The sequence below is a fragment of the Cebus imitator genome, unplaced genomic scaffold (genome assembly GCF_001604975.1).
Source record: "Cebus imitator isolate Cc_AM_T3 unplaced genomic scaffold, Cebus_imitator-1.0 Scaffold490, whole genome shotgun sequence".
In the NCBI taxonomy this organism is placed as follows: domain Eukaryota; kingdom Metazoa; phylum Chordata; class Mammalia; order Primates; family Cebidae; genus Cebus; species Cebus imitator.
The window spans coordinates 1,151,500-1,161,863 of NW_016107805.1; the positions used below are offsets into that span (position 1 = coordinate 1,151,500).

Here is a 10,364-nt window from a genome sequence, read left to right on the forward strand (position 1 = left end):
CAAAGGAATACAGTGCAGATTAATTAGCTAATTGGATCATTGTCGTATCCAGAGTTATGGAAGACAAAGTGTGCCTATGGACCTGGCCCAAGCCAACATTTTTTCCTTTTTTTTTTTTTAATTTTAGATTTCTCTCTTTCTCTCTCTCCTTTTTTTCTTTCCCTACTTCATTAAAGTATAATTGACAAATAAAAATTGTACGTATTTGAGGCATACAACACTACGTTTTGATATATGTTTACGTTGCACCACAATCAAGCTAATTAACATATCCATCACCTCACATTTGTATTGTTTTTTGTGGTGAGAATGTCTAAGATCTACTCCCTTAGCAGTTTTCAGTACACACAATGCATTACTATTAACTGCAGTCACCATGTTGTACACGAGTCTCCAGAAATTTTTCATCCTAACTGCTGAATCTTCGCACCCTTTGACGAACATCTTCCTATTTCCGCCCACCCCCTCAGCCCCTGGCAACAACCATTCTATTCTCTGCTTCTGGGAGGTAGGTTTTTTATTTAGATATCACATATGAGTGAGATCATGCAGTGTTTGTCTTTCTGTGACTGGCTTGTTACATGTAACATCATGTTCTCCAGCTTCATTCACGTCGTTGCAAATGACAGAATTTTCTTCTTTTTAAGGCTTAATCATATTCCAGTTTGTACAGATATCACATTTTCCTTGTTCATTCGTCCACTGATGGACATTTAGAGTGATCGCATATCTTGGCTATTGTGAATCATGCTGCAACAAACACTGGAGTGCGGATACCTCTTCAACATACTGATGCCATTTCCTTCCGGTATAGACCCAGCAAAGGAATTGCTAGATCATGTGGCAGTTCTATTTTTAATTTTTTGAACAAACTCCATACTGTTTCCTATGGCAGCTGCACCTTTTCCATCCCCACCAACAGGGTACAGGGGCTCCCTTTCGTCCACAACCTCATCAACATTCATCTCTTGTCTTTTTTCACAACATGCCTGTTAGAATGGCTGCAATCAAAAACTTAAGCCAGGCTTTTTATCTGAAATACCAAGACATTCAAGCCAACACAAGAGACTGTCACCAGATCAAGGTGAACAAATGAATGAATCATAATGAAAAGTGTGCGTTGGGGGCTGGAAATCACTATTGTTGTGGCCTTGTCAAATCCCTTAACCCCTTTGGGACTCAGTATTCTAACCAATGAAATGAGAGGGCTTGACTTTTAAAGGTACTTCCAGCACGAAAATCCTATGATGCACAATTTCTAATAACTAAAAGAAGCAAACAAATTAGTCTGCATCAGAGAAAGTTGCTGACTAGTTATAGAGACTGGAACCATATCATGAGGTACGCCAGAAAGGTCTCAGGCAGCAGTCCCCAACTTTTTGGCACCAGGAATCAATTTCGTGGAAGACAATTTTTCCACAGGAATGGGGTAAAGGGGGATAGTGGATTTGAGATGATTCAAGCACATTACATTTATTGTGCATTTTTTTTCAACTCACTTGCCACTGTAAAGCCTGCCACCAGATGCAGCTTAACTATCATTTACCACTCACTGATAGGGTTTTGATATGAGTCTGCAAGCAATTGATTTATTATGGTCTCTGTGCAGTCAACCCTCTCTGCTAATGTATTTGCAGCCACTCCCCAGTACTAGCATCACCACCTCAGCTCCACCTCAGATCATCAGGCATTAGATTCTCATGAGAAGCACACAACCTAGATCCTTCACATGCGCAGTTCACAGAAGCTCTCACTCCTATTAGAATCTAATGCCACCACTGATCTGAAAGGAGGCGGAGCTTAGGCAGTAATGTAAGTGATGGGGAGTGGCTGTAAATACAGATGAAGTTTCACTCACTTACCAGCCACTCACCCCCTGCTGTGTTGCCCAGTTCCGAACAAGCCACTGACCAATACCAGTTCATGTCCCAGGGGTTGGCCAGTGTTCTAGAAGTTCTCCCACCTCCCTCCGCTGAACTGCCTCCCCAAGGCCCTGGAAAATCCTAAGAGACAATTCCCTAGATCCTCCAGCAAACCAGGTACCTACACATAATTCCTTATCAATTCCTTCTCATTCTGTTCCTGACAATAACTGAGTTGATTGCTTGGTTTAGAATGCTCATACTGCCTTCTCCTTTCTTCACTCACACAAACGCCATGTTACTCTCATTCTTCCATTCATTGTTTATTTGTTCATTCACTGGTCTAGCATTTATTGAGCACCTACTATGGGCAGCTGTCTTTGCTAGGCCTTGATCTTCTTTGACTAAAATGCTGTGTAGCTGTGTATTCTGAAGCCAGTGTGTTGGTTTACATTGGCCAGTAGCTGCATCTCTGGGGTTAGACTGAAGGAGTTCAAATGCTAGCTTTCCCATTTGCTGTATAATCTTGCAGAAATGTTTTAACTTCCCTCTGTCTCAGTTTTCTCATTTGTAAAATGTGATTCATAGCAATAACTACTTTGAAGACTTTTTGGAGAGTCAAATAATTAAATCTGTGTTAAGTACCTGGGACAGCACTTGATAAGGCACAATAAGCACTTGTTGAAGCTTAGTTCTTGTGATAATCTCCAAGCCATCTGAATTGGTCTGAGATCAGCAGCTCCAAGGCTGAGTTGCTGGTGGCATTTGACACAGTGCCTTCTATTTAAAGCATGATATTTCCTGGCTGTGGAGTTGTTTGTCCACTTCAAATGGCCATTGGGAAACAGATTTGAGGAGCATTTGTCACTGGCAAGGATTAGTGAAGCAGGCACAGTTGCTACCTCAGAGCACTTGGGGCAATGACAGCCACTTTGTCCAAACCTGAGCAGGAGTAAAAGGATGCCAACAGCCCAAAGAAAAGAATCAGATCGGGAACTATCGCCAGGCAATCCCAGGATGACCTGAGGATGTGCTCTAGCCACCCTTGTTGAAGGTACAGAAGTCTGTTGGCATATTTATTGTAATGGAAGCACTTTCTATGCTTGCAGATTGAGAGTAATGGTAGTAACGGTAATAATTGTCATAGTAACAGTACAGTAGCAGCAATGGTAGCAGAGGTAGTCAACGGCAATAGTGAGAGTAATCGTGATAGTGGTAGTAATCACGGCAGTGGTGACAATAACAGCAGCGCTGGTAGCAGCAGGAGTAGTTGCAGGGTGGCTGCAGCGGAGTAACAGCTACACTTCTACAGCACCATTCAAAGCACTCTGCATTTACTAACTCCATTCACACAACCACCCTGAAGCAGACAGCATTACATTTTACAATGGCACTCGTCATATTTTGAATGATTTCAGTCCTGATACCATATTTGGTTATGCTGGTTCCGGCAGCATCTCTTTAAGATTTTGGTCTTCTCATCTTACATGCTCCTGATCCCACTCATCCAAACTCCTTCTCACTTACGGCAGCTAAAGTAGCCCCACAGCCTCTGCATCCTTGTTGCTTCTGGCAGGAAAGACGCTCATCATGCAGTGTGAAACTGTGTGCTTTCTTTCAAGGGAAGTGTCACACTTGGCCAGAAAGAGTGGGGGAAAGCGCTGCACACTGATAGTGGGCACTTTATAAAGCGGCTGGCTGGCATGGGTAGAAGAGAAAAGATGGAAAGGAGACAGCATCCCTCATCTCTGTCGCGGTGGGGACGGAGTCAATACACACCCCTAGTGCCACAGGAGGCCTGTCTCAACTTTCATCACTGACTCATGTCCCTGCTTTCACACATGACTTGTTCTCTCCCATCAATGAATTAAGTATGTAGAAAAACCATTTCAAGTCGTAGTCAAGAGTCATATATATTTGTGTGCAAACGCCAGCTCCACCACTAATCACATGGCTCTCTCAGGCTCAGTTTTCTCCTCTGTAAAATGAAGATAATTGTCTCATAGAACTGTTTTAGAAAATGAGAGGGAAGGTACATCCACACCCCTACCCAGCACTTGGCACACATAAACCTTAATAACTATTACCAATTACTATTACTGTTGCTACTGCCACTGTATTCTTCCTTCAAGCCACTAAACCCATAATTGTTATTAATGCACATCCAGATAGTTCTTGAAAAATATCCTCTAAAATTGTGTTACCCAAATAACTCAAAAAAATGAAATATCGGGTTTGCGGTGCAGCCCTTTACTCCTCAAAGATGCTGTGTTAGCTTCCTGTAGCTGCTATAACAAATTACCACAAACTTAGTGGATTAAAACAGCACAAAGTTGTGATCCTGCAGTCACAATCAAAAGTCTAAGATGGGCTGTCAGGTGACTCTAGAGGATAAGATGCAATCTTACCCTTTCCAGCTTCAGATGAAGAAGATGTTCCATTGCCCTTTCCACATTCCTTGGTATATGGTCCCACGTCATTGCAATCCTTGCTCATCATCACATCTCGTTCTCTAACTCTCATATTTCTCTCTCTCCCTTACAAAGATCTTTGTGACCACATTGGGTCCACCCAAATAGCCCAGGCGAATTTTCCCCTCTCAAAATTCTTATATATCTGCAAAATCCTTTCCACCATATTAGATAACATATCCACAGGTTCTACAATTTAGGACGTGGATGTCTTTGGAGGACGATTATTCTACCTACCACAGAAGCCATGAAGAAGTCGCCATAGAAAAGACTGAGTTGTCTCCATAGAGTCCTGCATTCCTTATTCAGTGTTAGCACAGTCACTGCTGATCTTCCAGCCTCACCTGATTCTCTCTGTCTCCTGACATCTCTGAGGGTCAGTGTCCACACGTGTCACACAGTAATGGCAATACTGCATCTAAAGAGTTGGGTAGGGAATAACCAGTGTACTTAAGTAGTAAAATGCTTAGCAAATTTTAGAATAAAATGCCACATAAAAATGAACAAATAATAATTTAACTGTCTCACAAGTCAATTAATAGACTCAAACTGCTCTAAGATCTTTGGATAAAAGGCATTCTTCAGATGCCAAGTGTACGTCGGTGTTTTGCCTTTGTGCTCACTTCCAGCCATCTATCAAAAGCACACTTTAGTTCATTTTTCCTTTATCAGATAAACTATCTAATTTTCTGCCCCTGTGGCTTTCCTGAATGTCTCCTCCCCCAAGCCTTCCAGTGGGAGAAATGTAACTCATTTTCTTCTCTGGGTTTTCTGTGGGTGGGTAGATATGGCCTCTTTGACTAGTCTTTTTCTTTCCCTTTGTTCTCAAGCTACAGCTTTTGCTGCCTCTGACTTGGTTTTTAGCTGTGTAGCTGTGAGTTTGCCACCTCTCTTTTGAGCTTCATCAAGGGCTGCTGTGGCCTGATATGTAGGTTTCTTTCTAATTTCAGTCTCCAGGGGGAATGAAGTCGATATGGCTGTTCACCTGCTGAGTTAGGAGTTTGCCCTTATACACACACCATAATATTTTATTCTGTTGCAGGGAGCATACAGCATTTATACTTCCTCAGACTCCCACATGAAAACAGAAGCAGCTACTGTGTGTCCTTCAGAATATTTCATGCATTGCCTTTGCTGCCTGTGGGTGGGCAGGAATAGACAGCCAAGCACACTAAAGAAAGAAGGTGCAGATGACTCTATCTTTTGAAGTTGACCTTCTCCCAAAAACTAAGACCTACAGAGAGGCAAACACTTACTCGCTTGAAAACAGGTGCATTTTGTTTTCTTAAACATCTAAAAAGACAGAGCTGCATTTAGAATACAGCAATGCTTCCTTTATCTCCCTATCAGGAAAAATAGTTGTGTGCATATATTAGTCATGCTTCTGATATTACAGAGGGAGTTTAAAATAGGAAAATGGTGACAAACGTTTTGGAAACACAGGTTAAGTGGAAGATGGCATTACCTAGATATCAGCAACCGTAGGATGCTGCTGCTATTGTCCCATAGCTGTAAGAGTAAAAAGGTAAATGAGTGATGGAGAGGAAGACAGCAAGCCACATTGCCACGTATGTTCCTATGCAACAATCTTGCATGTTCTTCACATGTACCCCAAAACCTAAAACGCAATAAAATATATATATATATATTTTAAAAAAGATAAATGTGGAGTGATCCAGAGCCGGCAAGTACACATTTGCTACTGCTGTTGGAACAGAGCTCTGCTGTCGTATTTGTTATCTATTGCTACTGAAACAAATCATCTCAAAACTGGCTTAAAATAACACATGCTATCGCAGTTTCTATGCATCAGAAATCTAGGTGTGAGCCAGCTGGGTCCTTCCTCTGCTTCAGGATCCCTCATAGGCTTCAATCAAGGTGTCAGTCAGGCTACACTCATCTGAAGGCTCAAATAGGGAAGGAAACCCTTTCAAGCTCATGTAGTTATTGGCAGGGTTCAGCTCCTTGCAGGCTGTTGGACCTCAGTTCTTCAATGGCTATTGGACAGAATCTGCCCTCAATTCCTTGCCATGCGGGTCTCACGAACATGGGAGTTGTCTTCCTCAGAGCACACAAACCAAAAGGCAAATAGAGACAGTCTGCCAGCAAGACATAAGTCACAATCATTTGCAACCTAGTCAGAGAGGTGGCACCCCTCAACATTGTCATATTCTGTTGGTTGGCAGCAAGTTACTCAAGAAAAGGGGATTACACAAGGCCATGAATACCAAGAGGTGAGGATCAGAGGAAACCATCTCAGAAGCTACTGAACACAGCTGCTGAGCAGGAACCCAGGAGACCAAGCTCCTGCTGATGATGCTGGAGCTACCACCAATGCTCTTGGAGCCCCAACGCCTCATGGTACCACCCACTGCTTCCACTGTCACTGCTAGATAAATGGCCTTCCCTTTCTACCACTTTCCAGTCTCCCATAAGTGCTCGCTCCCACTGGCAAATGCTAACTGAAGCCCAGCAACCATGGGAGCTAGGAATACTCTTCTCATGTTTACAGTAGCTTGCAATTCAGAGGAGAGGAAATAAGGATGGGAAAAGGACTAACCATAGGCAATAGCTGGCCCCACAGGAAAGGGATGTTTCATTAGATCTGTTCCATGCTGCTCATTTTAATCAACCAATGCACCAATGTTATCTGCTTCATATGTGAGGTCCCATTCATCACCTCTTCACTGGAACACCGCCCCCCCAACCCTGAGCTTGCTTTCCCAGACTGTCCTCCATGTTCCCATCTTTTCTGCCTGTTTTCCTTTTCATTTCCTTCAAAGCTTAGCTAGCCTGTTTCCTGCCCTTGATTCCTCAGGGCTCTTATCTTTGCCAAGTAGTGCTAGATGATAATGGGAAGCCTTTCAATTGATTCCATTCAACAGAGTCTCTTATATAGATGCTAGGTCTCAAACCTAATGCTGGATGCTAAGAGTGCAAAAATGGAAAAGAAGCAATTCCTGCCCTTGACGAGGATGCAGTTATGCCAGGGACACAGATGTCTATAATACCAAGTGATAAGTGCAACAATTCAGGGACATTCTGACAGATTGATTGACAAACCATACAGATTTGTCCTTAATTGGCTGCATGTTATCTGCACTTTTGGTTCTTGCTGGAGAAAGAAAATGCAACCTTGAACTCTCAGCTGTACAATCCTTATCAAACATACTTACAATAAATAATTTATGGAGGTTCTAAAAGATAAGCAGCCCATCCATTTCTTAAGATATTCTACAATTTATTCTTCATGTACACAGATGTGAAATTCAGTTTAAAAAATCTATGAAGAACTATAACAACATGACCCACAGCCTTGTTTTTACAGCCTTTAGTTTTGAAAGAAACTGCTTTCACTCAGCTGTGCTTTGACATCTCATCATCTGTCTACATGGAGTAACATTTAAAAACTACTGAATGAAATTAGGTCTAAACCCAATATAGGAATGCCGAGGTTTTCCTCCCCTGCATCACAGCCTGCTCATATTCTAAAGACTTCACAGAGAAGCTCCTCTTAGGGCTCAGACTCAGAAAGAGTTTTCTCAGAACAGTTCATTTGTTTTTATTTTATGGATACACGAAAATTTTATAATTAGTTGTGTTTCTATTTTTGCTTTATCTTCCAGAAACTTAGAACCAAATGTGCAGTCCTCTTCTAGAAACTGTGTGACAGTAGGTGGCAATCATCTATTTTATTGCCCTTGTTTTCCCTTGACTCCAAATCATCTGTCATTCTTTTGCAGGTATATTGGTAGGATACTCAAATTCTCTGCAGAATGAGAAATTTTATGTTAATTACAAGTGGATTTACTAATGTATATACGGTGCTATTTCTTTTTGGCAGGAAAGATCAAGAAAATCAGAGAAAGATGTGATATTTGATCTAAGCCTTGGAAAATGATATTTATCCAGTTTTAGAAGGTTTTTCCATAATATCAGAACTTAGAGGCATAAAAAATTCACATGAGTTCCTGTGACCAGATATAAGGGAAGGAGGATATAAGAACTTGTGTGTTGATTTTCCTGTCAATGCACTATTCATCCCAGTTAGAAGAGTACTTAACCTGTTAAAATGTGTCCTTACTTTAATGGACACTTAAAGAGTTTTTCTAATAATTGCAGTTTCCACCAGGAGAAAGAATCTTTTTTGATCAAGTAAACTTTTTTCTGTTTATTCACATTATAAAGGCTTCCCAGTCTGCCATAGGTTGGCTATCCTAGAAACAGCCACCAAGAATGCCAATACCTGTCACGGTCCTCTTTCAGAGTGTGGATAGCCAGAACATACCAGAGATCCTATCTCCCAAAGCCTGGTTTATAGTCTTCTGCTGCTGCAAAACCATCTCCTGGCCTGACAAAGCCTGCAAGAAAGGGAATGGATGTGTGTGTAGGTAACAGTGCAAAATCTTTGGCATGGCAGGGGCAGATACAGACTCTATTATTTGGTACCCACGAGACATTAAGCAATTCACTTCCCCCTCTCTCGTCTTCATTTTCCTCTTACAATTTGGATGTCTGAGAGCTGCGGTCTTTAGTTGATCTCATTATTTTATAATCACACCAGCTATTTTGACAGTCTGTGATATTCATAGTCATTGATTTTTTTTGGAATCTACAAAACATCTATATACATCACCATAAACTCTCAGTGGCTACAGATGACTTTAAAAATGAGTAATTTACCACACTTCAGGCAGGAAATTAAGGCTTGCGATGTTGAGATATGAATAATTGTAGGTACCTTTCATCACTTTGATTTTTCTTTGATAAATATTACAATTATTCAGGCAGCTCAAAACATCATGTGAAAATGTCGGTAAATACACTAACAAATCTAGCTCTTAAGTGAGTCCCCACCAAGGTATCATGCAAACAGCCATTTGCTGGAATCACATGTGAAAAATATTAGGCTTTGAGGATTCGGGTGATTTCCAGTCTGTAAAGCAGCCTATTTGAGAAGAAAGAATCATCTCCAGGAAAGAATTAATAGATCCATGTTTTTTTTAATTGTTAGTTAATTTCAAGGTTTTTCAGTGTTTCTTTTTATAAATACCAAAGGAGAAAATTTGGGTTAACTTCAATGGCTATAAGCTTTCACGGGGAGCTTTAGGCCAGGACAGAATCCAAAATGAAAGAAAATGCCATGTGGGGCCCACACAGAACATTGGAAAGAAAATTTGCCTCTCATCCTCAAGAGAGTCTGGTAGGGCCTGGGCAAGCATCCTCTGACCACAAGCAAAGAACTGGCCTCAAAAGGCACCAGCATCATAGGGGATTCTCAGGATTCCAAGTGTTCTGTGTATACCAGCAAGAAGCAGCAAGGCAGCATGGCCATCCTTAAAAGAAAATGAAAATAAACCCTGTCATAGGCTTTCTAGCCCTCAGATGCCTAAATACACATCACTCTTATTGACCCCACCTAGGTCTCAGCCCTGACTTCCTCACCCCCCACACAATCACCCCTCCAACTCCAATCACCACTACCTGTACCCATGCCATTGCATTAAACATGCAACTATTTAGCTCCACATAAGCCTAACACTTTGTCTTTCTTAATAGATTTGCATCTGCAGGTTAGGTCTTTCCAGACTATCCTCCATTCCTGAGATTCATGGAACTTTCACTGAGCAGAAAGCCTCTGGCTAGGCCTTTTGCAACTGGGTCAGGCTGAGACTATGAGTAGTTAGAACATGATCCAATCATTTATTTTTTTAAGAAACCAACCTTCAAAAGTTGGTTTTAAAAGTCTAAATTGGGCCAGGCACAGTGGCTCACACCTGTAATCCCAGCACTTCGGGAGGCCGAGAAAGGTGGGTCACCTGAGGTCAGGAATTCAAGATTAGCCTGGGCAACATGGTGAAACCCGTCTCTACAGAAATATAAAAATTAGCTGGGCATGATGGCAGGTGCCTGTAATCCTAGCTACTAGGGAGGCTGAGGCGGGAGAATTGCTTGAACCTGAGAGGCGGAGGTTGCAGTGAGCCGAGATCATGCCACTGCACTCCAGCCTAAGCGGCACGGTGAGACTCCA

The 10,364-nt window shown here is 41.8% G+C and overlaps 1 long non-coding RNA gene across 1 annotated transcript in view; it reads right to left on the reverse strand.

Moving 5' to 3' along the window:
* Positions 1 to 7,879: 7,879 nt before the first annotated feature.
* The window catches only part of LOC119468769, a 90,226-nt gene continuing 87,741 nt past the window's right edge, over positions 7,880 to 10,364 (reverse strand). Inside the window, exons 4-5 of the long non-coding RNA XR_005197528.1 lie at positions 8,580 to 8,694; positions 7,880 to 8,102 (exon numbers count right to left, since the gene is read on the reverse strand). This is a non-coding gene — a long non-coding RNA (uncharacterized LOC119468769). The remainder of the gene's footprint in view (positions 8,103 to 8,579; positions 8,695 to 10,364) is intronic.